The sequence below is a fragment of the Triturus cristatus genome, chromosome 2_2 (genome assembly GCF_964204655.1).
Source record: "Triturus cristatus chromosome 2_2, aTriCri1.1, whole genome shotgun sequence".
NCBI lineage: Eukaryota > Metazoa > Chordata > Amphibia > Caudata > Salamandridae > Triturus > Triturus cristatus.
Window position 1 is genome coordinate 1,064,506,533 of NC_140582.1, and position 25,961 is coordinate 1,064,532,493.

Sequence of the window (25,961 nt, forward strand, 5' to 3'; positions counted from 1 at the left end):
CTGTTGTGATGACTGTCGATTTTCTTGTAGCTGGGTGGGTTTTTCAGAGGAGCGAAAATGGCTATGTGCTGGAAAACCTGATGAGGTGTAAACCACTGCATCACTTTGTACCTGATAAACATAGCGCAGATTTCAAAATGCTGCATGTAAATCAAACCTAACAAAAGAAAAGGTATATAAAGAAAGATTTATTTAGTGATATGTCATTTCAGGACATAAGTTTGTAAGCGACTATCGTATCTACAGTGATTACAGGTGGGAGGCCCAGAGTGTGTGCACGGGGGATTGGCAGTGCGCAGGCGGGGGCGTTGTCCGTACCTCTTCTCGAGGCGCTCTGCATGGTTTCAGCATCGGAGATCATTGCAATGGTCTCAATGTGCTTCACATGGTCTTGGGTTCTCATAAATATGACTGGCAATCGTGTTTACTTTTCTGAGCCAAAAATATTGAAGTTTGTGTTGATTATCCTCGCAGTGCAATGATTGTGAGCGGCCTCTTCCTCGCTCTCTCTCGGGAAACAGCCTTTACCACGAAGGCTTTTCTACGCGTTACGTTTACAACGGTACACTTACCTCGTAAACGTCTTTACAACGCGTATTGCTTCCACGACCGTCTTTACCACGCAAGCAACATCTTCACGGAACGTCTTCTTCCTCATCCGATTCAGTCCTTTTTTAGTGTCGGCGAAGACGTGAAAAAAGGCAAAAAAAGGAGAAAAGGGGGCTTGGGCGGGTTTCCCCCCTGTTATGTTATCTTTGATACTATCGTGTCATGCTGCCTCGTGCAGGTTCCACGTTCCGGAGCAGGCAAAGAGCGGTTCAGACTGTTCCTGGACGTGAAGCTGACCGGTTATATTTCCTGTTACTACTTTCTTCAATAAAGACCTGTCTATTCAACAACGATCCTGGAGTATTTCATAACAAAATTCGCGACGATCGGGATATAAAAAACGGAATCCACAGAGGATTTGCTCCGGTTCACCAAGCGGAATTTTTTTTTTTCTTCCGTCTTCAGAAAATGCAGGAAATCATTTCTAATGGACAAACGTGAGCGCTGTATTTACCACCTACGCGAGCATCGGACCACAGAAACGGTGAGCGAAAGTTTATTTTATTATCAAGAAACCAGCCTACCGTTATCTAGGCGTCTGTTGCCAGTTTGAACTGTGCCATCGCTTAGCAACGTGGAATCTTGCTCGCGGCCAGGGTATTATGCTTGCGCTGCTTCGCGCGAAACGTTCTTCTGTCTTCTAAGAACGTAGCGCGTCAGTGACTGCTTGCGCATACAGGAAATAGCGCATCATCACGTCATCGCGCAGCGGCCATTTTGAATTGGGGAGGTCGCGTCTTGTAAAAAAAAAAAGAAAGAAGAAGATTTCTCTCGTCTGTGCTGCGATTAGCCTACAATTGAGGAGGCGTTTAAAGGAACCGGTCAGTCAGCGCTAATAATCGCTATAGCACTATTTTTAATGTTGATTTTGGACAATAAGAAGTTAAAAAAAAAAAGGTTTTTTTTTAAAAAAAAAATATATTTTTTTTTTGTTGTTGATATTTTACAGTTTTACAACGACAGTTCAACTATCATAATTCCATTACCACATACGAGTGAAAAATGGTCTGGATTTAAGTGGTGAAGTATGGACAGTGTAGGATTTTTTTTTCTCTCACTGAACAATTCCACTTTGCTTTGCATTTAAACTAGAGACTTCATCGGATTTGTTCTTGGTTTATTTTTATTTCTTTCCAGTTCACTTCTCTGGTGTGTTTGCTTTCTTTACAACGTAACCCACATTCATTTTTGACTGAATACTCGTTTTGCCACAATGAGCCAACAAACCTTTTCACTCAGTCATCCTCAAGCTTTTTGGTCTTCAGGTTCCGAACCATCTCTCAAATGGACAGAATGGAAAGAATATTTCCTGAATTACATCGAAACTGTAGACTCTGATGGGAAAATGGCTGTTCAACACAAAAAGCGGATCCTGTTACATTCTTTAGGTCCCCATGGTTTAAAAACGTATAACCAAATTAACAAAACCGTTGGTGATGGTGACAGTAATGTTTTCTTAGCTGCACTTGACAACTTAGATAAGTATTTTGCACCAAAAGTATGTATTGGCATTACGCGTTATAAGTTTTTTCAGAGAAAACAACAAAAAAGTGAATCAGTGGATGATTATGTTGGTGAGTTAAAGAAACTAGCGGTTGATTGCGCCTTTGGAGCATTGTTGGAAGATTTAGTACGTGACCAAGTTGTTATGCACGCTTCCAACCCTGCTATTCAGGAGCGTCTCTGGATAAATGGTGATTCGTGTCTTAATGACATCCTAGCTATTGTCCGCAAAGCTGAGACTTCCAGCAGGTGTGCCAATGCCTTGAAAACAGATGAGGCGGTTAAAGAAACTGTAGCCAAAATTAAATCCAGTGCTAAAAAAATGTTTTTGGTAAAACTAAAATAGAGGGAGGAAACAAGTATAAGTTTCATACCAGACCTCCCAAATGTTACAGGTGTGGTAGTTTAGAACATTTAGCGTTTGCGAAATCCTGTCCTGCCAGGAAAGCTAGATGTAGTGCATGTGGATTGTATGGGCACTATACAAAATCCTGCAGGAGAAAAACGAGTGCTGTCAAATGCATTCAGGAGGAACAAAATTCAGATAGTGATGCTAGCAGCAATGATGATTCTATTTCTGAATGTTCAGGTGCCGTTAAAAAGAAATTAATGTTAAACATAAGAGATGGATGCCTCATAATTGAAAACAAACCCGAGTGTTGGATTCACATTGGTCGGGTGCGTGTTAAAGTATATGCTGATTCTGGCTCACCTTATTCTATAGTAAATGAAGAGGTGTGGCAGAAACAGTTCATTAGCAAGGTGGGTTCAAAATTATTTGCTTCCGACATAGACCCTGAAGGATACGGGGGAGAAAAGATTGACATTCTGGGTTATCGTTGGTTTAAATTTGTATTCAAAAATCGCCAAGCTTATGGAAAGTTATACATTTCAAAAAAGGGCCCATCTGTTCTCGGATGGAAGGATCAAAAGAATTTACACATAATTTTAGATCCAAACTCTGACGAACAAGTTCTAGTTATGGATGAAGGCACCAAAACAGGTGAAAAACTGTTAAAAACGTTCCCGACAGTTTTCAAAAAAAATATAGGAAAACTTAAAGGGTTTGAACATAAAATTATATTAAAAGAAAATGCAATTCCTAAAATACACAGAGTCAGGAATATTCCCATTTCTTTAAGAGATGAGGTAGCTAAGGAACTAGATAAACTAATGTCTGCTGACATTATCGAACCTGCAGAGAGTTCTGAATGGGTTTCCCCCTTAGTTGTCGTTAAACGCAGCAATGGAAAATTGAGATTATGTGTGGATCTACGCCATCTAAACGAGAACATAGTTATTGATCAATTTCCATTGCCAAAAATAAATGAAATGTTAGCCTTATTAGATGGTGCAAAAGTGTTCTCAACAGTGGATTTATCTGCTGCGTACCACCAAATTCCACTTCACAAAGATAGCAAAAAACTTACCACGTTTGTCACTCCACAAGGGTGTTTCCAATTTAAAAGGATGCCTTTCGGGCTAGCGTCTGCTGCTGCTGTTTTTCAGCGTTTAATGCACCACTTATTTTCTACCATTAAAAACACAAAATTCTTTCAGGACGATATTTTAATATTCGGAAAAGATAAAGCTGACCATGATAAAACCCTACAAGAAGTGTTATCAATTTTGGATACTGAAGGTTTGACCGTAGAATACTCAAAATGCACATTTGCTAGTGATAATGTTTCCTATTTAGGTCACATAATTGACAGCAAGGGTATTAGACCCAAACCTAATCTTGTGGATTCGATTAGTTCAGCCCCAGCTCCAAGTTGCAAGTATGATGTAAGATCTTTCATTGGTCTTGCTGAGTTTTGTTCTAAGTATATCAAAAACTTCTCTGCTAGAATTTACAATATCAGACAATTATTGAAGAACAAGAACAAATTTGAGTGGTCCCAGGAGTGTCAACAAGATTTTGAGGACATAAAAAATTGCATTACTAATGTTGCTTCGTTGAAAAGTTTCAACCCTTTGGCCAACAGTATAATAACTACTGATGCTAGCATTAAAGGTTTAGGGGCCGTTCTTTCACAAACTGATGACGAAGGCAATGAACATATAATAGCATATGCCTCTAGATCTTTGTCACCTACTGTGGAGAAATACTCTGTTATTGAAAAAGAAACATTAGCGTGTGTGTGGGCTGTTGATCATTTCAGAGCTTTTGTGTGGGGAAAACATTTCACGTTACGCAGTGATCATAAACCTCTTCTTAAAGTACTTACTACAGAAGGCACCATAAATACGTCAGCTAGAGTTGCAAGGTTAGCAATCAGGCTACAAGATTATTGTTATACAATTGAACACATTCCTGGTAAGAAAAACTACATGGCCGATTTTTTATCTAGAATGCCTAAACAACTTGATGAGTGTGAAGATGAAACCTGGAACTCTTTTCAGATTGCATTTGTTCACGATTATGGCAATAATGGTATTTCTAAAACTAAATGGGATGAGGAATATGTAAAAGATGGTGAGTTGTGTGATGTTAAAACTCATCTTACTCAATCCTGGCTTAGGAAATTGGGAAAAAATCATCCTTTAAAACCCTATTGGGAAGTTAGATTTGAGTTGAGCATCCGGGGGGACAATATATGGAGAGGAGAAAGAGTTATTCCTCCCAAAAGTTTACGTACGTCTATAATAGCCCTGTGACATGAAGGTCACTTTGGCATTGTTCGTACTAAACAAACTGTCAAAGCTTCATTTTGGTGGCCTGACATCGACGCTGAAACTGAGCTATTTGTTCGCAAATGTGATATATGCAAAGTAGCTGATAAATCTCTGGTTATGTGTAATCCCCCTTTAGGTGTGATGTCAAGACCTAGCTCTCCTTGGGAACATACCGCGATAGACATTATGGGTCCTGTAGGCAATGAACAAAAATTCATTCTGGTATTAATGGATTTATTCTCTAGATGGCCCATAGTTAAAGTAGTTTCTAGAGCTGATACTGAGTCAGTCCTTAAATTCCTTGACAAATCTTTTCAATCTGAAGGTATTCCTTCGGTTCTGCTTAGTGATAACGGTGTTCAATTTATGTCAAACAGAGCCAAAGAGTATTTTGATAAACTGTGCATTAAACACAAAACTACAGCACTTTACAACCCAAATAGTAATGGAATGGTTGAGCGTTTCAACAGAGTCATAAAAAACACTATTCAAATGGCTGCTAAGCATGGCGATTGGGAGACACAGGTTATGAAAATGGTTTGGGCTTATAGGGTATCTATTTGTGAAGCCACTGGATATCCACCATTTGTTTTAATGCGAGGAAGGAATCCCACTACAAAATTTACACCTGGTTGGTTATTCAAACACAGCATAGTGCATTGGTCTGAAGAGGATGTCAGAGAGAAAGCTGTCACTCTTCAAACTAAAAGGAAGGATTGGTATGATTCTAAACACAATACTAAACTACCTGATATAACAATTGGGCAGTGGGTGAGAGTTAGGAAACCTGGCAAGGTTGCAAAAGAGGTTAGCAAGTTTTTTTAACCTTTACAGGTTATTGAACTTTTGAATAATTCTGTTCGTTTGTCTGATGGTAAAGTGTGGAATCTCAAGAGAATTGCTAAATGTCCTGCACCTTCTACTTGCACAGGTGATGTGCCTCCACTATTTGATCTAGAAGATTGCACGGACAAGGTCTGTGCTTATGACAATGTAAATGTGATTCCTAATGTTCTTTCTGATGCAAATGCGTCCACTTGTGAACAATATGATGTTTCCAGCACCTCGTTACAGGCCTCTTGTCCTCTTAATGTGAATACTAATGAAGTTACTTCTGCTTCTGATCTCACAAATCACAAGCGGGAAAGAAGACCGCCGGTTTGGCTAAAGGATTCCATTTCTGAAAATTTTCCTTTGTGATGTGTGTTACATTTCATTACATCTGTTGTTTTAGTTTTTTTTTTATGTTCCTGGTATGCTTTGTATTTTAGCATTGCACCTTTCGTTGCATTTTAGCATTGTACCTTTCGTTGTTGTTTTGCATTATCATTTTAAGTATTTTCTTGCTTTAAATATAGTGGTTTGTGCTTTTCTTGGTTTATTGAGAAAAGGGGATGTGTTATGTTATCTTTGATACTATCGTGTCATGCTGCCTCGTGCAGGTTCCACGTTCCATGTTCCATGGAACGTGGAGCAGGCAAAGAGCGGTTCAGACTGTTCCTGGACGTGAAGCTGACCGGTTATATTTCCTGTTACTACTTTCTTCAATAAAGACCTTTCTACTCAACAACGATCCTGGAGTATTTCATAACACCCCCCCCAAAAAAATGCGTGGTAAAGGAATAATCGAGGTAAAGGATATGCGTAGAAAAATCATTCCGTTGTAACGCATGCGTGGTAAAGGCATGCGTTGCAACGGAATGCGTAGTAACGACATATATTCTCTCTCTCTCTCTCTCTCTCTCTCTCTTTCTCGCTCTCTCTCTCTGTTTTCTCTAACAGTCTTATGTCACAGCAAGTTCGTGAATATGTATTTCTTGTTTTAATGCAGCAGCCAAACACTTTCCCATAAACAGTAATAAACAACTCCATGTCCCAGTCATTACTAGCAGTAAAATAGCTGCTCAAAACAGAAAGCACAGTAATCAAGCAACACCGACTGCAACATAGCTTGAATCCTGCTGCAGTCCTCTTCCTCGCTGCTCGGCGGCCATCATTTAACTGTCTACATAGTTACTTAATCTGTATTTGTGAAGATATTTTTATTTGGTAATTTCTTTTCTTTTCAGGTTATCGGGTGGCATTTGAGCAGATATGTTTCGGCAGTGCCTTCTACTTATTGTGTCCATCACCCGGGGGTGGATGAGACTCAGTGGGGCCGTCATGGCTTCTTTAGAGGAGTGGTTGAGTCAGCCCTCTATCGGCCCCATTTTATTTTGCCCTGGACGTTGAGTGGAGCCGCTCCTTCACCAGCCCTCCTGTCAGCTGTGCACCTGCAGCCCCTCTCTCTCTCTGCTGTGGATGATAGTAAGGATTCTTGACTGTGGCCTTGTCATAGGAGTCGAACAGCCCAAGATCTCCCTCCAGGGCTCCCCTAAGGATGCTTCACTCCCAGTACATTTCTTGTAAAAGCAATTGGGCGAGCATCTCCCTGCTCCCTCCATTAAACTAAAAGGGCCCTTTTAGGTTTCTGGGAACTTAAATAGATCCTGCCTGATTGTGCCTGGCACCATGCAATTTAAAGGCCCTCCTGAGAATGGTGGCTAGGTATATCTCACTGCAGATGATGCAGCGTAATTTTTGTTTGGACAAGATAAGTAGGCTCTGGATCAGGCCCTTCATACATATGTATAAACATCTATTTCAGCCTCTCTTGGCCCTTTGAGCCACCAGCTGAGGCCTTTTCTCCCTTTTTAAGTTCAGAAAAGTGTTTATTAAGGAATAAGCAAGTCTCAATACATCAAAGAAAATAACAGTATAAGGTCACATGAAATAACATTTGAAAAGGGAGAAATGGAAGGAATATCTACAATCGTAATTGGTCTATTCAAGCTTAACAAATTAATAACAATATAAGGAGAAAAACCTCACAGTGTACAAGCTACAATATAGAGAAGGAATAATAGAGCATGTAAAAGGTTACAAAAACAAAGAATCAGGGAGGTTTGGAAACTTCCTGTTGTATCGGAGTAAGAGATGAGGAGCGCTTAACACTATCGTCAATGAAAGATGTAACCGGTAGCCACAATTTTAAGCGCTTCGTGGCCATATTAATAGGGTACACAAAAGCTGTATCGAGTCTATGGTTATAACAGACAGCGTACCACCAAGCTTGATAGGATAGTTTGGTGAGGTCTTTCCAATTTTTAGTAATCTGTTGAAAGGCAACTACCAATAAAAGATCAATAATTTGTATGTTCGAGGGATAATCCTACCAAATCTGGGATAAACTGCCCAAAAATATGTTAGGAGCAGAAAAGGGGAATTGAGAGGGAAAAATTTAATTAATTTGGGTCCAGACCTGTTTCCAAAAAACAGGTGAACATGTAAAAAGTAAATGTTAAAGGTCTGCCTGGGAAAGGGAACATGTCCAACATGCGTCCGAAACAGAAGTATGTTGTTTGTGTAGGACAACTGAAGAAAAGAGTAACCTGTTATAAATAAAGAAAAGTGTTTGAGTGGTGTTGGCGGCTCTGGAGGATTTCCTGATATTATTCCAAATTTTGTTCCAAAGAGTTGTTGACCAATCAACTTCAAGATCCCTTTCCCAGGAGTGTTCTATCTTGGATTTGTCACGTGGGATACACGAAGTTTGTAAATACTTGTAAATGATAGACACTTTGGGATTAGTTTGCAAAAGGGAGTGCAGTTTATCAACCTGAGTGGTAAGAGGAGAAGTGAAAGCGGAGGGGGGTGAGCATCGAGCGTACGCTTCTGAAATTGCTTGCTTTAAAAGTAATATTTAGAATGAAAGGAGGATGGTAAACCAAACAGTCGTTTAAGCTGTATGAAAGGCATGAATTGGTCATGCTGGAATGATTGGTGAACCCAGACGAGACCCTTTTGTCTCCACGTTTCCAATAGAAGGGTTTATCTCTTATGAGTATTCTATCATTGTGCCATATCGTGGAGTTGGAAAGGAAAGTTCCATTTGCGGGATCACTAGGCTGTATTGGTTGCAAAATCTTAGATGCATATTTAATTATTTTTTTTTATTTTTTTATTCAATCGATCAAAAATATGATCATTCACATTTCAAATTCAGTACATTATCATTAAGAACAATAATAAAATGTGCATCAATATAAAAACCATAATATTTAACTATGGGGGTTGAAAGATATTGTGGTTTTCGTGAGAACAAGAGATATTCTTGGAAAGTGAAGGGAGACAGAAAGGAGAGCTCAAGTTTAGCCCATAAGGGGTTCTGCGTAGATGAGTGCGAAAGCCACTGAGATGACTGGCGAAGCAAAAAAGATTTGTGATATATGTGAAAATTGGGAAAATTAACACCACCTTCTGATTTTGGGCGAGTCAACTTGAAAATGGACATGCAGGATTTTTTATTACCCCAAAGAAAGGAGGATAACAAAGAGTTAATTTTTTTAAAGAATTTTGAGGGAATGGATAATGGAATGTTAGAGATCGTGTAGAGAACTATGGGGGAAAGCATCATTTTTATGGTATCGAGACGGCCCCACCATGATAAATACAGAGGATGCCGATATTCTTTGTATACAGTTGTCCATGCATCTACAAATTGTATTTGAGATGGTGGTAGTGAAATGGAGGCCTAAATATTTAATATATTGGGGGCACCATGCAAAGGTTGAGAGGGCAAAATCCTCTTTAAAAGTATATTTTGTCAGGGGTAATATTTCACATTTATCTTTATTTAATTTATATCCAGAAACTGCTGCAAAAGAATCAACCTCAGTTAAAAACGCAGGAATAGAGGAGTGGGGTTGGGAAATAAACAACAATATGTCGTCAGCATTTGCTGCCATTTTAATGTGGCTATCATTGAATTTAAATCCGTGTATGGCTTTGTTCAGGCGAATCCGTAGAAGAAACGGTTCTAAGGCTAAATTGAAAATAAATGGAGACAATGGACAACCTTGACGGACACCTCTTCCCAAAGTAAAAAAAGAAGAAGACATACCATTGGCGCACACTGCTGCTCTTGGGTTGGAATACAGAAGTGAGATTAAAGAAAGTATTTTGGGACCAAAACCAAACCACTTAAGGGTTTGAAAAAGGTAGGACCATTCCACTCTGTCGAACGCTTTCTCGGCGTCCAGTGCTATGGCTGCCAAAGGATGTGCGGTATGGGAAGATTTGGATAAAATATCATAGAACAAGCGGGTATTGTCTATAATAAAACGTCCTTTGACGAAGCCCGATTGCTCTGAACCCAACAAGCTGGGAAGATATGAATCTAAACGAAAGGCCAAAGATTTAGAAAACATTTTGTAGTCAACGTTGACTAATGAAATGTGACGGAAATTTTTACAATATCTCAAATCTTTACCCTCTTTAGGAATAAGGCAGGTGAGAGCTTCTGAAAAAGAACCAGAAGATTTACCCGACAATAAAAAGGAATTTAATAATGTGTGTAATTTTGGAATTAATAAAGAGGCAAAATGTGTAAAGAATTCAACTGTGAACCCATCAGGTCCAGGGGCTTTGTCTTTCTTAAGAGCTAAGAGTGCAGCATGAAGTTCTTTTTGTGAGAGATCACATTCTAAATTAGAAAGGTCAGATTGAGAAGAGGGAGACCGTTGTATTTCAGAAAGGAACTGAGATATATGCTGTTCTGTAGGAGATGCTTCTGAGGTGTAAAGCGTTTGATAGAAATTAAGAAATTTGTGTAAAATGTCATCGTCTTTATATCTCAGTTCCTACTGAGCATTCATAATAGAATCTATGTTTAGCTTATTATGCTTTACTTTCAAGTAATTAGCAAGGACCTTGCCAGCTTTGTTCTGTCCACCATAGAATTTAGCGCTAGATCTCAGTAGGTAGGTAGAAGCATTGTTTGTGGACTCTTTATTAAATTGAAGTTTAACACGAATAAGTTCTGACAAGCAGTCTTTTGACCTAGAAGAGTAGAAAGAGTGCTCAAGTTCTTTTATCCTAGCCAGATGAGACGTGGTGTACTCTTTTGACTTTTTCCGCTTCCTGGATACAAAGCCAATGATAAAGTCCCTAGCTGCGGCCTTAAAGGCGTCCCAAATCACATGGAAAGGAAGGTCATCGGTCTGATTGAAAGAAAAATATTCGTTTAAGAATGAAGTGAATGAGGATGCAAAAGTTTTGTCCAAAAGAAGGGAATTATTAAAACGCCACTTCCATGTGTAGCATTTTTTCTGTAAGATATCCAAGGTCATTATGATAGGGGCGTGATCAGAAATCAGGATGGAACCAATCTCTGCAGCCATTAATGACTGTGATAAGTGATGAGAAATAAAAAAAATAGTTTAATCTGGACTGAGTGTGGTGAGCTGGGGAATAATAAGTGTATGCTTTGGTAGTAGGATTGCATAATCTCCATGCATCAATTAGCTTATATTGTTTGATAGTTTGTACGAAAGATTTGTGGGCTTTATGGGGAACGAACGAAACTGCCGAATTACGGTCAAGGAAGGGGTCATACACTTGATTACAATCTCCTGTGAGTATAACATTTTCATCAATACATTCTGCTAGTTGTTGTGCCAAGGTCGACCAGAATAAAGCGTCACCAGCAGTTGGGGCGTACACATTGAACAAGGAAAGTGGGACTTTATCAATTAATAGCTTGGTAAATAACCATCGACCATTTTCATCAGAATTATGTAATAACTCTTTAACAGAGAGTGACTTGCGGCATAAAGTAAGAACCCCATTCCGTTTCCCGTCACCCGGTGAGTAGAAGACCTCCCCAACCCAACCCCTCTTCAATTTAACGGATTCTTCTGCTGTTAAGTGAGACTCCTGTAGACATGCTATATCTGCACAAAGCTTGGCCAGGTGGGATAAGACTCTTTGTTTTTTAATGGGAGAGTGGAGACCGTTCACATTCCAAGAAACAATATTTAAGGACATAAATAAAACGTGAGGACAAGTGTGAAACAAATAACCATAAGAAAAAACAGAAAAAAAGATGTATACCAGATGACAGACCAATCACCTACATTTCGAACCAAAGTTATAGAGGCGAAATAAGAATAAGAACAATAAAAAGGGCTAACATGTGACAATTGGAGGATGCAGAAGGGGAAAACGTTATGTGCAACAATGAGACAATCGAAAGGATCAAGAAATTTGGTAAAGGAAGAGAAAGAAGAAAATAGATAAAGAATAAGAGATAGGAAGTAAAAAGAAGAGAGAGTATGTGAATTTGACTGAGAGATACATGGCAGAGAATAAGTAGGAAGATAAAAAGGTATTGTAGAAAATGGGAAGAGGAGAAGGAAAAAACGATACCTAAGATGAATCCAAAACATGTAGAGGACGGGGGAGGGAGAGGCCACATGGAACGATGACACGTCCGGGCTCTACAGGGTGAGACGACATAGCTTCAGGCAAAGCGACCACAAACAGGGAAAGACAACACGAAGAGAAACCTGTATGGAAGAAAGAGATTAGTTAAACACCTGTGACATTAGTAAAAATATAAGCGAACATTAACATCTTATAAATGTATACTAACTAAAGAGCTAACAGTAATTCACACTGAAACGAACACAACCAAATATAAACTATGAAATAGCCGATGAACTATAGGAACATTGTCAGTGGGAAGGAAAATTGAGTTTGTATGTAAAGTTCCTGCCAAGGGACAGAGGTCAAGGACGAGGTTTTGAAATTTCCATCATGTCAGGACAATGAGCATTCAAGAAACTTTTGAGCTTAATCGGATCCTCATATGTAGTGGTGTGATTGTTATAGGTTACTTTGAACAGACAAGGATGAAATAGACCAAATTGTGCACCCAAGGAACGCAAAGCAGGTCTCATAGAAAGAAACTCCTTCCTCCTGTCCGCTGTGGATTTTGCGTAATCCTGCGAAAAATAAAGTTGGTGACCTGAAGATGAAATCCGCTTTAAAGAACGAACCGCTGCTAAGACTATAAGGAGGTCTGTGTATTCAAGAAAGTAAAGTATAACACCTCTTGGTTTGCGTTGAGGAAGTGATGAAGAGTGTAAGGGACCCAGTCTGTGAGCGCGTTGAATGTTCCAGGCGGTGCTTTCTGGCATCTTGAGCACTGTCGGCAAAAAGGATTTGAAGAAAGCTATGGGATCCGAGCCTTCTGAACCTTCGGGCAAACCATAAATGCGTAGATTATTTCTTCTATTCCTGTTTTCCAAGTTTTCAATCTGCTTCTGACATGAGACAACCTGTGATTGAAGAGCTACCACTTGGGCGCACGTCGAACCCAAGGAGTCCACACATTGTTTGACCGCTGTAATTCTCTCCTCCATTTTCGTCCACCCATCAGTTAAAACTTGAATCTTTGAGTTAGTCTCCTCCACAAAGAGACGATAATGCTCTGATTTCCTCCAAAAGAGTGTCCAAGGAGACTGACGGATAATTTTTTGTAGGTGATGGCGGATCTTTTTTCAGCCGTTTAGTTGAGACCTTGGTGGTTACGGCAGAGGAGGAAGAAGCACCTTTTGGAGAAGAAACCAAAGAGTCTTCCATTCTGAAGCGGTGAGCGTAGGAGTGAACACGAGAAGTAGATGAGCGACCTGTAGGGGTCACTAATGGTTTGAGTATTTTTAGTCTGCCCATATAAAGGAGCTGCACAGACGATCTACCTGGAAAGAAAACGCAATAAGGAAACACAGAGACTGTAGCAAATAAATAATGGTAGATACTTGTGAATATCTGTAGCGAAATGGCAGATTAAGATGCATTCAAAAGCAGAAATACCCTTCTTAAATGGCTGTACGAAGCTTGCAGGATGTGGAGAATATCAACAATAGGGTCTGTGTGAGCAAATAAATATTGCCTATGTGTGGGTTATCCCCATGAAGCGCATGGAAGAAACCATAGGCCCTTAGGAATCAAGGAACTGCTTCATAAAGAGGATGGGAGGACCCACATGCGAGCAAACACAAAGCATCCATGCACCAGAAGGAGACAAAAGAAAAACAAAACACCGCAACTATACACCAGCTTCAATACCATTAAAAGGAGTGAAAAGTATACATATTGTCAGTAAAGTGGTAAAGAAAGTTGCTGGCAATGATAATTATAGCTCCGTATTGTTCATAAAGAGACCTGCGTGCGTAGTTTCCTCAGATGCAAAATGGCCGCTGGCATATAAGTAGAGGAGGAGAGAAGTCTTTTACAAAAACGAGAAGTAAACAATGATGGGTGAAACGTTCAATAGTTGGATGTCAATATGCGTCTTGTAGCGTCTAAGAAGAAAGTTTACATGCGCGCAAAGAAACGGAGTTTACGTGAGAGAAAGAATCTCCTGAGGCTATCGGAGATTCAAAATGGTGGGTGCAGGGAAGAAAAGGCAAATTCCGACCAGAAGGCATCATGTCCCTCGACAAAAATCGCTCCGCTGAAAGCCGCCGGAATTCCGATATCCACGCCGAGGAATTTGCCGGTTCTCTTCATTTGCAGCGCATCGCAAAACCCTCGACAGCGCCGTCTGCACCGAGAGCTCTACGGAGCCGCCGCCATCTTCCGTGGGCGCAAACCATGCCCCCCAGGCCTTTTCTCCCTTCATGAGGAGTTGACCTGTTCCAAAGCCAGTGCCTCTCAGAGCAAAATCCCATCCAATTGGGGCAATCAGGCACTTCCCAGGTCTGATGCCTTGGAAACGCTGAAGGCAGAAAAATGTAATTGCAGTATCTTTTGAACATGCCCCTCACGGATGAAGAGGACAGTTCTTTAGTTGACACCTTAGAGCATCAAATGAAAGGTCAAGAGGATGAAACCAACTCTATGTAGTTCCTATAAATCTATAAAGGATCTGCACATTTAGACAGCATAAACTGTGGGATCGGTGTCCAGACTGATTCTAGACACCCCACCGGATATGTTTGCCTGTATACCAGCTAGTTCACAGTGCCACTATGAACCCCTCTTACTGACGAGAGAATAGTCTTTGGAAGTTATCGAACATGACAACCCTGACCCCTCAGGGATCGTGAAAACAGTACAGTACTTTTCGCTCAGTTACTCGTGCTCACTTTGTCTCAGAGAGATACACAGAATAAACGATGGGGACGTTTTCAATAAGCATTTATTGAACCAGCGTCATTCTAGTGTAAAACACGTGTGCTGCAACAGCCATAAGACAGAAACAGATATGTACGGTTATGAACATCAACAGAGTAAATAGATGGTAGAATTCTACAATAGTGCTATAACAATGAATATACGCAGGCATATAAATACATGACAGTAATAATGCGTACTCCTACAATGCTAATCCAAACTAGATGTACCTAAATGTACCTAGAATGTATGTAGGTGTATAGCCAAGAATCCCCCTGGGATAAAGCCAACCCCATTACCTGATGTGAGAGAATGAAGGACCCTGTCTTGGTCTCAAGATGGACAACCCGTGAAGGATGTCAGACCACTGCGTGCTGGAGTGTCTGCGTGCAGGAACCTCAGCGTCTCGTGTCAGAGTCTCAGCATGGAAGTCTTTCTCCTCTGCCTCCCCCAGCAAAGCTATGGTGCTTATATACCCAAAAGGTACCCTCAGGGTTCTATCTTGCCGTGTCTTGTCGGCCGAGGATGACGATAGTGATGAACCCTATACACGGTTATTATGCAGAAGATGGTAATCCTGCTGTGATTCTGAGAATCTTCGTGCATAATAAATTAGGCTAGATTTTGGGGAAAATCACACAACATTTATTCAGCACCTAACTAGGTAAAAGGTCAGCATAAAAAACCATTATGTAGTACAATGGCAGAGTAAATGTAGTGTAGTGAAGTCAGGGTTTTGCCTGCATACATTGCTTTGTTAGCATAAGCTTTTTAGAAGTTAAACGTCATCTTGCTGCTTTGCTGCTTTTGCACACAACACTACAGGTAGTTGTTATTATAAGTAAAACTGCGTGCTTGCTTTTTCTTCACATGAGAACGGTCTGTTGTTCACATCCCTAGACGTGCACCGCGACCTTAGTCTGAACACTTTGTGCAGAAACCATCAAGGTCAAATAACAATGTATGCTGTTGAATTCAGGTTGATCGGCCCATGTTCTAGAAACAACAAGCACACAGCTGCAAATATCTGAAACTCGGGTGCCTTTAATATTGCATTTGCATGCATGATTCAGACACATGGAGAAAACCTTTCTAGACACAGAGAGCAGAGCTGATCCTGTGATGTGATTCACCTAAGCTGATCTTTGAGGCATTGGGTTCCCCATTCAAACCTAGAGACCTTCTATTATTATATAAAACTAGCTTACTAGCCAGGGGAGGGTGGTGCACAAGGTATTATAGGACCTGTTTCCACTATCATTGTAATATGATTTCTCCCTTCATTTTCTATGGAATTGTAACAATGCTGATGGTTTTATTTTTGATCATTTGTCTGCTTATGTTAGCCAAAGTACTGCATCTTAGAGCACGTAGTTAAAAATAAACATTTTAAACTTTTCCGTGTCTCTGATTACTCACGTTGTGGACTGATATGAGAATAATAACGAAAAGGTGTTTCTGATTCCCACCATTCCTGAGAGTACTCTAAGTCGCTTGTTCTGGGTTGTCTAATCATTGGTAGCTTCGAGATGATACGGAGAACGAATGAGACACTGATGCTGGTCAGATAGGGGTTCTGGGTACTGAGGTGAGTTTTTTGGTACACCACAATTCACTGAGGTCCTGGGTTCCTGTGCATAGTTCTGTGCATGAGCAGAATCCCCGCAACAGTAGGTAAAAGTTTAGGAGACTTCCTGGGCCTATTGGGGTACATTGCGAATCATAACAGTGCCTCTTCATCTCACATTCCAGGTGATTCTTCAGTCTTCTTCCCGTGTATGTTCTGGGGAAAATGATCCAGCTGTTCTTCCACAATTGGTGTCACCTCACCTAGGATGTCTGGGTCCTGGAGACACTCCTGAGTTACCGTAAAGATTTTTATGCAACCCCAAGTCAGCTTTTTCATTGCAACAAATCTACTTTTTGCAGGATAATAGGATGATCATTGATCATGAAATCTAAACTCTGTTTCAAAAGCAGGCACTTCACACCAGGGATTTATGAGCAACATTTGGTTGGTGGACAAAAACGATGGGAAGCATTGCTTAGTGATCAATGCATGGGCCCTAACCAGACATTTCAAGATGGAAGCTATCGATGGCTGGAGAGACCTCTTAAGAGAGAGAGAGATTGGGTAGTACATCTAGATCCAAAGGAGGCCTAGGTTTCTGCCTCACCAACCTGTTCTCCAATTCCAGTGGCAATCCTAGACTTTTGAGTTTCTGGCACTACCTTTTTCGCTGGTAAGACCAAGCTCATGTGTCTGGTGGAAGACTCCTTACAGATGAGAGGAGTTTGTCTAATAATACATTAGGACCATATGCTCCTCATGTAATGTAATGTAAAGGGCATTTGTATAGTGCTCTGTTACTCCAAGGAGTGTCCTGGCGCTCTGCACCTCAAGTGTTGACTGGCTAAAAACCTAACCATTAATCCTGATAAAACAAACATGTTTTCAGTTTCTTCTGAAACTGGGAGGTGGCTGAAATGACCAGTACCTAGGCCTGGGCGGTGAATTCCTCTCCGTTCGCGGAGTTTGCGGAGTTTTTCACACTCCGCGCAGCACCCAGAGTCCCGAAAAACTCCACTCCACGGAGCGGAGCTTTTATCTCGCTCGCATTCGGCAACGGTAAGTTGGTGAGCACGAGCGAGGAAAATCCAATGCTAGACCGCTTCCCAGTGAGTTTTCTCAACACTGGCGATCGCGTTGAGAAACCTTCCGTTCGTGTTGAGGAAGCTGTCGCTCGAGTAGAACTTCTACTTGAGCGGCATAAAGAAGCAGCACCCTCTTGCGCTGTGTGTGATGCAGTTTCACACAAGACAAACACCTGGCGCTAAAAACGACATAGGGTAACGCACTCCACCGTTCACGAAACTCCGCGTAGCTTGGCAGAGTTCTTTTGTCACTTCACGCTTAGGCATAAAACTCCAGGGGGAATTTGTTCCATTCTGATGGTCCTAAGATTGAAAATGACCTCCCACCAGTTCTGAACTACCGGATCCTTGGGATTTTGGCCAAAAAAAAAGTTCGCTGAACAAAGGCGTCTGGATGGAGCAGAGAAGCAGATCCTTGCTCTTAGGTACCCAGCCCAGTCTGATGAAGGACCCTATGTACCAGTAACAGGGTCTTAAAAAGGATCCTCTTCCTGACAGGGAGCCAGTGCAATGCCATAAGTTGTGGGGACACGTGTTCTCAGATTCCGGCCGAGCAAAGTATGGGCTCTTGCATTTTGGCCCACAAGCAATTTATTGGACAGATAGTCCAGAAGGCCCATGTACAGTGTATTTCAGTAGTCAAGCCTAGATGTTATTAAGGCCTGTACTACCTGTTTTTGAGCTGTGAATGAGAGAAAGTGCAAAACTTAGCACACTCAACAGACCAAAGCAAGTCACCACCACTGCATCAACCTGAGGTGGAAAAGAGAGGTCACCATCAAATTTAATACCTATATTATTAACAGAGCTAGAATGCCATAATGGAGAAGGAGCACCAACCGACCAAAAGGACTTCTAAGGCTCCTGTGCCTGCACACCCAAAAAGAGTAGCTCAGTCTTTTCAGCATCACATTTGAGCTGGTGGTGTGTCAGCCATTGCAAAACTGCTGTCAGACATGCTTGAATTTTTTCACCAGGGAGCACTTCATCCCTACCCCAGGAAAACCATAGCTGGGTGTCATCAGCATAGATTATTACTATTGCTCCCAGAGCCTCAGCCAGTAAGATAAATGTTAAATAGGGTAGGGCTCAATGCCGAGCCCTGTGGCACTCCCACTTGCATGGCACAGGACAGGCCTTGCGTTCTTAAATAACTCATGCTTACCAATAACTTACTTCAAAGACTTGGCTTTGTTATCAACAAGCAAAAGTCCCACTTGGTTTCTTGCACTCGGGTCAAGCATCTAGGGATTTCCTTAGATTTGATTTCAACAACTCTTTCTCAGGTATTGATTGCAGGGGCGTGTGTCAGTAGAGGGGTGAGGAATAATACTCGTGAGACGAAAATGATATAACATGTTAAAAGTAGCCATGAGATTGATACTGTGGCAGTGTTTTAGTTGTGTTTTATGAAAAAACTAAATAAAAAGAATAGTTAAAATAATTGTTAAAAAATATATCTTGCAAGTCACAAGATCAGGCTCTTAAAGGACAGGATTTCCATCAGAATGATTGCCAGACTAGTGGGACTTCTGAAATTATCGATCCAGGTGGTCTTCACAGGCCCCTTATGCTATCAGGTGCTGGAGGACCTGAATACAATTCATCTGTGCAAGGGCTTGTCCTACGGGGAGCCAGTTTCCCTGTCAGAGAAGATTCGACTGGAACTAAATTGATATCTCTCTCACAAGAAAGACAGGAATAACAGGGTCATCTTCGAGTTGACTCTAGATATCTTAGTTGAGTCAGATGCCATCAGGTGAGCTTAATGTGGCTAGTTGACGATGAGTAGGTGGTGGGGGGGGACATTTGCAAACCAATTGTTTGGGACTCTTGGTGGGTTCCGTCTCCATCTGCATCCTAATCCCACAGTGTAGTCACTGTTACATCCTTCTCCAGGTGGGCAATGTGGAATATGTCAACCACTTGGAAGGCACCGGTCCAGGGCAAGAGCACCAAATACTTTTCAAACGCTTGCCTCCCTTACAATTAATCAGTGATGGCAGTTCACCTTTCTGGAAAGGAGAAGTGGATAGCAGATGGGCACTCACTCTACCTTCAAGATGTTAGCAACTGGAATTTAAACCTGTGAACCTTAAGGAAAGATGGGGTCACTGCATGGTGTACCTATTGAGAGCTTGACAGAATTTTTAGATGTATTTCCCACTAATGCATTCCTTCAGATTAGGAATTGATTGAGTTATGTTTTTCCCCCTTTCTCAATAAATCCCAGGGCAGATTTTCAGATCAGAAGGCAGAAGTGGTATTAGTAGCCCTATTGTGAAAGATCTAGGTATGGTTCCTCGCCCTTCTGCAACTGTCCTACAAGGCCCCAATTCTTCTCCTGGATCTACCTGAGATTATCTGGGATCCAGTGGGCAACAATCATCCTTTGGTGAACCAAGGTATTTTACACCTGGTTGCGTGGAGACTTTCTGTAATCGCTGGCAAGTACCAGGACTTTCATAACAAGCTTCCTTCTACAATGAGCAAACCTGAATAGATTCCAAACCCAGATGCTATAACTTGGCATGTAATAGATGGATACACCGGTGTCAGGAACTGGACCTGTATCTTGTGGGTACAAATGTTATTTACATCTTGAACATTTTAGTTCGTTTGGCATCTATAGATCTCACTTGAAAAATGATCAAAACCTACAGTTTGGCTATTTCATTAGGGCAGCTTCGCATTGCTGTTCACCCTGTGGGTGGGCAACCTTTACTGACTAAACCTTTCAGAGGCATTAGGTTCACATCTTCCCTGGAATCAAAGTATGGGTTCCTTTGGGATGTTCAGGTTGTTTTGAAGCTTCTTCAATCAAGAATGGAATATGCATTTTTTTACTAGGAAGAAGCTATTAACCAAGCTGGCTAGCCTATTGTGATTAGCATTTTGTAGTATAGTTCAGATGTGAAAGCCTTGGACTTAACAGGTGTTATACATCAGAATGTATTTCTTTCGCTCCATCTAGAAGAAAAACATATATCACAAGAACCATTGTTTATACAGCTTTGGAAGGGAGTGGTAAATTGTGCATTGTCTGCAGTTTGCACACTTAAGAGTCAGTGACTAGGAACTTGAGAGCAACTCCTGCTGGTCAGTTGCTAATATCAATTAGAAAGCCTTTGATTCCCCTATCTAAGCCCACTCAGGTAAGATAGGGTTGGGAGGATCATGTCTGAACGGGCATTGATACTTCTAATTCGGCACCCAGTCCATCAGAGGTGTTACAGCATCCAAGGCCTTGCTTTAGGGAGCCAGGTTGAAAGGTAATATGTGGGCTGCAGACTTCTTACTCTGTATTTTAGGGATTCTATTTAACTGGTAAGTAACGTTTTTCCGGTATGGTGGAGAAGCTTTAAACCTGCATAATAGCTCTGGTCATGCTATAAAATATAGAATTTTCTATCTGAAATGAATAATGGGTTTTACTTCTATTAAACATACAGAGGTGAGGATTAGCTCCACCCTGTTTAAAAAGGTACTTTTGATAATAATGTTTGCAAATTTCATATTATAATTGATTTAGGGGCGCAAGTATCGATTATTTTTAGATTGCCTGTTAGCGATTGCTAAATAGGTCTGTGGCATGTACAAACCCTATTTTGTGAGTAGGCAACCTATTACCGACTCACAAAATAGCGTTTGTGACTCGCTACTTGGAAGGGGTGTGAGAAGGGCGTCCCTTTCTAATAGTGACTAGCAGTGCCATGTACGAATGTTTTGCTTCCGAAATGCGCTTGCAAAACATTCACATTTTACCGCCAATGGAAAGTTGGCGGTAGACCAGTTGAAAATGTTTTTTAAGAGCAGGCAGTGGTCCCACGGACCACTGTCTGTTCTTAAAACATGAAACTGAAACGTTCATTTTTCTTTTTGAAATACATCCCATATTCATTTAAGGAAAACAAGCTGCATTTAAACAAACAAAACTGCTTTATTAAAAAAGCAGTCACAGACATGGTGGTCTGCTGACCTCAGCAGGCCGCCATCCCTGTGAGTGCAAACCATTCCCAATGGGTCGCAAATTGCGACCTGCCTCATGAATATTAATGAGGCAGGTCCCTTGCAACCCATTTGGGAATTGCAGATAGTGTCTCAGACACTGTTGTACATTCCATTTTGCAAGTCAGAAATTGCAAGTCTCAAAAAATCTCAATTTGCCACTCGCAAAATAGAATGGACTTACATCTGGCCTCAAATCTTTATTCTTTAAATACCTCTTTGACACTCGCTGAAAAAAGTGAGATTAGTTTGGATTGAAAGATACCCATGCTAAAATGTAAGAGATGTTTGCATTATTAGACACAAGAGGTAGCACAAAAGAGATCTTTGAGTTGTAGACACCTACCATGAAATACAGATGACATCAGGGTTAAAATTCACCTGTAGTGGAAGGCTAGAGATGTCCGACACAGTGCTGTGTAGAAGTGTCTAAGAAGATACTTAGGTTAGAAAACATACTTGCTGTGAGAGTCTGACACTGTAGTTAGGATAGTGTGTCATTTAAATTTCTTCTATTTAGGATTTCTTTATAGGCTCTTACCCAGACTTTCAATATGAAGGGTTCAGCTTCATTTCCTGAGAAATGCTGGAACAGTCTGGCAAGTATTTTCTGTGCTGGAGTAGATGATATTCTTTTGTGGTGGGAAGTGTGTTGGGTTTAATTTGGTATTTGTACAACTGACCATTCTGGTAATTTGGTTAGAGAAGAAGAGCTACTCATTTATTAAACTGTTTAAAAGACATGCTGGGTTCTTTTTTTGACAGAGTTGGAAACAAAATTGGGTGTAATGTTTATGTAGACGATGTACAACATCATAGCAGGCAAATATATCAATAACGTATGGAGCAAACAGATGCAGAAGTGGTTAGGCTTGCCCAGGACTTAAGGCTATTGAGTATAGACCACCTTATTTCAAGGTGGGAATAGTATTTGCCCAACCAACACAATATAGTAGCAGATTGGAATTCAAAGTTGTTGTTGAATTGCAGCAATGCAATCTACACGAGTCCTTGTTTGAGGCATTGCATCTCATTGTGCCTGAACAATAATTTTCTATGGGTTAACAGCAGGGCCCTGGATCTCTGACAGGAGCAACAAAAACATGTGTACAATATTAGTTAGAGTGTGCAGTTCCCTCTTTACTAATGATCCCACAGCATTAAGTGAGTTCCCATGGTTCTGGTGGCACCAATCTGTTCTTGAGCTTGCCAATATTTGGAACTTTCTTCTCTGTAATTGTGTTTCTTTCAAAGGAATCCCCCAGATCAGTTGCACCAGGTGAGCCAGGGCAAGTGCAGCTATGAGCAAGGAGAATCTTCAGAATGTCTGGGGAATCATATGGCTTTTAGTCAATTCAAATGCAATTCCTATGGAATTTTTGGTCTCAGGAACACATATCCCTTAGCACTGTGGTACAATTGGTTACTTTTCTGTTGGTGCTGTCCAATACTAAGAAGCCTTACTTTATCCCTGTCCATGCGTTGCCCAACTACTTAAAGATATCTAGATTTCTCTTGCACGGGTTCCAAAATGCTCAGAGCCCTAAGATGTAGCTGTAGTGCTTGAGGTTTTCACAGCACTACAGTGTACTACTTTAAATATCGATCTTTTTAGATAGTTTAAGGCAAATACAGGTGGATGTAAGTCCACATCTTCTTTAAAGGTTCTTATTTCTTTCAGAAAATCACTGTTTCGTGACTTGAATTTGCTAGCTGTGTTAAAGTGGAGGTGCAGCCAGTAGTCACTAAGAACTCGAAATGTGTTGTGCATTCAGCCAGAGGTACTGTTGCTACTATGTCATTCTGGCAAGCTGTGCATTGGAATACATTATGTATGCTGCGGAATCGTCAGATCACTTTGGGCTTGATTTAGAATTTGGGCGATGGCTTACTACATCACAAATATGGCAGATATCACATCCGCCATATTACAAGTGCATTATAGTCTATCATAGTTGAAGCCCCAGCAAGAAGACTCCACGCCATGCAAAATTCAACAGCCAAGATCACCCTCAACCTTCCCATCACACTCACATCACTTCAGAGAGCTCCACTGACTAATAATCCATAAATGAGTACTCTTCAAACTTCTCATGCACACACACAAAACATTTAACAACATTGGGCTCAGTGGCGAGTACTCCGGCCGTTTCACCCTGATTAATGTATATTACATGTTTGGTTGTCTGTACCTGTCATTTCTCTAACCCTATCTCTCACTGGTGGAAGTGGTGTTCCTCGATGTACATCTCACGATGTTGTTGTTTTTTTTTTTTGTGCGAAGTATTGTACCTCATCCTGATGCTCTTGCAATGTTTGCTCTGTGTGACACACGGGGAGGGGGAGGGATAAGAGGGTGGGGAATTTAGGTTTGGTTTGAATCTTCTGCCTGATGGCTATGGAAATGCTCTTGTGCCTCTCAATGTACATTGATTATTATTGCAAAGTTTATCCCCTTTTTTGTTTGATTACCTCATGGTGCTGTTCCCTGGGGATTGTTGCACATACCTATTATTTGCGAATATGCTATTTGCGTTTGGCTCTGATCAGAATCTATTATTGTCCAAGGAGCTCTCGGTAGCCTTTGTATCCCGCTTACATTTGGATGTGTTTGTTTGGAAAATTAATAAAATACATATATTTTTTTTAAAACACGTTTAACAACATTGTCCTCACATACCTCAATAACTGCATAATGTTCCACAAACCTACCAGACACCTCTGCTCAGCCAGACTCCTCCTCACACACACACCCTGCATAAGCAGAACCAGATCAGTTGTGCCTTGTCCTATCTCAGTCCTAAAGCCTGGAATTACTTAATGCTGCACATCAGAGCCATCTCCTCTGCTCTTAAATTCTGCAAGAAACTGAAGACCTACCTCCTAACCTAGTCCCAGCCGTGGATCAGCCCATACAGATTCTGCTTCAGCGCCAGGACGGGTGAGTTGTGTGCTATGCAAATACGCATAGAATAACATAACAGAACATGGCACTTTTAATACAACAGAGAGGTTATAATTCACATTTTGAAGGAGTATCCCATCTGCCAAACTCTAAATAGGGCCCTTTGGACCTGATTATGAGTGGGTTGATGTATTCTGACCCATATGTAAGCTACACATTATGAGTTGGAAGGTATTTAACGTATCAACCTTTGTTATATTTTGGCAAGTCAATCCTCCTGAAATTTTACTGGGGAAATGTGTACGATGTTTAATGTACCATACAGACTTTGTAGCATTAAACACCAAAATCCGCCTATTATTCTCCAGAAACTCATAATAGGTGCTATTTATTGCACCCGATAAATAACATACCGTGATATTGTTATTTATCAAATGTGATAAATAGAACTTACATGTGTAATTATGCCATTTGTCTTTTAGGTATTCTATGCCAACAATTCACTCTTTCCTTTATAGCTGTTTTGAAATCGACTTGAGCTATCATTATATTGCGGGGAGCAGAGGCGTAACACAGGCCCCCGCAGGCCCCGCGGTCCGTGGGGGGGGGACCCTGACCTGCAGGAAGCCCCGTCAACACACTACTCAGGTCTGAGAACTCCGGATTAAATACCTCTGTGTACCTTGCAGGGGGGCTCCCTCAACTTTTGTTACGCCACTGAGGGGGGGAGGGGCCATAGATTGCTGTTTCAAAATAATCTGCTTCTTCTGTTCTTTGTTCTTATGTTTGAAGTCAGTGATATGTACCAGACAAAGGAACGACTTGCAAGCTGCAGAAAACTCTTATGGTTACCCTTTATGGTTTTTTTGCAGTTTTATACCGCGCACACTCGACCCGAAGGTATTGGAGCGCTTTACATGAGCACCAGTTACATTACACAAGGATACATACATTTTTGGTAGTCACAGGGATGTTGAACCAGCGCCGAGACTTGAACTTGTTCCTAAGTTGGCAGCTCAGTCCGTTATGCCACATGTTCTGACGCAGTAGTAAAACCACCAGGGCTCTGGGAGAGGCAGGGGGAAGAGAGGCTCTGTCGAGCTTTCCCCCACATCTTTCCACAGAAGAGTTTGTCCTGAATGCCCACACCCTCCCAGCCCTCACCCCATCCAGTGAAAACACCCCTGCACAGATTTACCACTTTCAATTCATTATTCTCCAGCTACAACCAGTTTGTTCACTGCCTAGCAATGTTCTCCCTAATCATTTATTTCCTTTTGCTGAGTTCTTACAGCAAATACGGGGTCAAATCCACTGTCTTGGAATGAAAAAAACATGTATATTTTATTGAATGATACCTGTGTCAGCCAACATGGTTTCCTTTTCCCACATATATCTATTTCGTCTTTAAATGTTTGGTATTTTATATATTTTTCCAATTTTATGTAATCAAACTGGATAAGGGTAATATTTTTAATCAAACTTTTCAAAACTGCAGAGATATTTGTTTTTGTTTTTTATGACTAGAGAACATAAACTTAGAACTATAATATTACAGAGAAAAACATCTTTTTTTCTGCAGCGAATCCGTTTTAAAAGA